This window comes from Apium graveolens, chromosome 9 (genome assembly GCF_009905375.1).
Source record: "Apium graveolens cultivar Ventura chromosome 9, ASM990537v1, whole genome shotgun sequence".
Taxonomy (NCBI): domain Eukaryota; kingdom Viridiplantae; phylum Streptophyta; class Magnoliopsida; order Apiales; family Apiaceae; genus Apium; species Apium graveolens.
In genome coordinates, this window is record NC_133655.1 from 167,126,031 (window position 1) to 167,128,192 (window position 2,162).

Consider the following 2,162-nt stretch of genomic DNA (forward strand, 5'->3'; position numbering starts at 1 on the left):
TAATAATCTTATAAGGAATGTTTTATCAACTGTTTTGGTTTTGAATATAGGTGGAATACAGTTTTGATTCGGTTGCTGATTGATGTTGACTTCCATATTTTAGCGCGGGTAGGTTGTGAGCATCAAAGTTCGTATTGATATCAAATTTGATATGACATCAAAATGAATATTAATGTCAAGAGTTCGATTTTGAATAAAGTTTATGATTCAATCCATAATCACTGTTTCTTGTTATTGTTGTTTACGATATTTCCGTAAACACTGTTTTATGAGTTTTATTCTAGTCAAGATTCAAAGTATTGCTGAAGCATTTCGCTCGAAAATATCAAAAAGGGTTTGAATACAATGAGAAACAATTATCCAATTCTTTAATAAATTTCCTGTTTCAGCAATTATGATTTTAAATGTTCTGCGCTATTGCAGGCATCGATTTTATATCAAAAGGACCATATATATATATTGCAATGATCTTGCTGAGCATTTCTTTCGCTCATACTTGCCTGTTTTAAAATTTAACCTCTAGTGAGGATTAACTTGCGCTGTTTAGCCGCGTAATTCGAGGAAAGAAAGAAGAAGCTTTTGGAAGGCGGTTGGTCCAGGGTTTGCGGACTAGTTTAAGTTTTATTGTATAAAGTTGTTTATATTATAGTATATTATAATTGTGTTATTTTATAGTTGAGCTAGTATACTTCTTTTCGAAGTTATACTAGCGGGTTAAGTTTTGAGATTGAGAATTATTGAAAAGAGTTTTAAAAGAAAGTGAAAAATTTATTTATGGAATTTGGTTATCTTGTTTCTAGAACTGTAACCTTAAAAGATCTTGGATTAGTTGGGGTCATTTATGTTAAATATCTTCCGCTGATATTTATTTATTGAATAAACAAGTTAATTTGGATTGAGGTATCATAGTGACGACCAAATCCTCTGACCCCAGATTTGGGGGCGTTACAGTAATGGCCTTAACATGCTCCTTAGCTTTCTTCTTGCCTGGAACTTCAGTAGCGCTTGGAAGTGTGCCAGGTTGACGATTCAGTAATGCATTAGCAATTTTCCCAATCTGATTCTCCAAGGTCTTGATAAACACAGCTTGGCTCTTACACATGAGCCTCAACTCCTCCAATTCAGATTTTTCATTAGCTTGCGGTAGCTGCTGAAGTTGAAGTTATTACTTAGGGGCATATTGCGTTTGATGAAAACCAGGAGGGTTATACTGCTTTGCTGTGTATGGCTGATAAGATTGTTGCACCGGATTCTGATTATTACTCCATCTGAAGTTAGGATGATTGCGGTTATTTGGATGATAAGTGGCTGGAGCTTGTTGCTGTGATCTCTGAAAGTTGCTAATAAATTGAGCTGATTCGCTAGAAATAGCACACTTCTCAGTTTCATGCTCCCCCGCACAAAGCGCACAAATACTAGTGATTTGATTAACTCCATAATTTTCCAAAGAATCCACTTTCATCGTCAGTGCTTTAAGTTGGGCAACTATAGCAGTTGCTGTATCCAACTCCAGAATTCCTGCTACCGTGCCCTGAGTCAGCCTCTGAGAAGGATTCTGGTATTTATTAGCAGCCATCAGTTCGATCAATTCATAAGCTTTATTGTAGATTTTTGCCCATAAGGCTTCTCCTGATGCTGCATCGAGCATGGGTCTAGACTGAGCACCTAAACCATTGTAGAAATAGTTTATAATCATCCAATCAAGCATGCCATGGTGTGGGCACTTCCTTAGCATCTCCTTATATCGATCCCAAGCCTCACACAGAGATTTCTCCAGTTTGCTGAGCAAACTGAGTAAGAGCATTCCTGATTGCAGCAGTCTTTGCCATCAGAAAGAATTTAGTAAGAAACTTTTGAGCAAGATCCTCCCATGTGGTGATAGACCCTGGTGGTAGAGAATATAACAACACTTTGCTTTATCCCTCAGAGAGAATGGGAAGAGTCGCAGCTTGATAGCATCTTCAGTCACCCCATTGAACTTGAAAGTGTTACAGATCTCGATGAAATCGCTGATGTGCATGTTGGGGTCTTCTGTAGGAGAAACCCCAAACTGAACCGAGTTCTGTATCATCTGAATCGTGCTCGAATTGATCTCATTGATCTTAGGCTGAGAATAGTCCATCAGAGCCATAGGATTTTCTGCATGATCTCCCATCACTACT

The 2,162-nt window shown here is 37.7% G+C and overlaps 1 non-coding gene across 1 annotated transcript; it reads left to right on the forward strand.

Moving 5' to 3' along the window:
- Nucleotides 1-1,706: 1,706 nt before the first annotated feature.
- LOC141688453 (small nucleolar RNA R71) lies at nt 1,707-1,814 on the forward strand. Its single transcript, XR_012561895.1, has one exon. It is a non-coding gene; the product is annotated as a small nucleolar RNA R71 (small nucleolar RNA).
- Nucleotides 1,815-2,162: the final 348 nt, after the last annotated feature.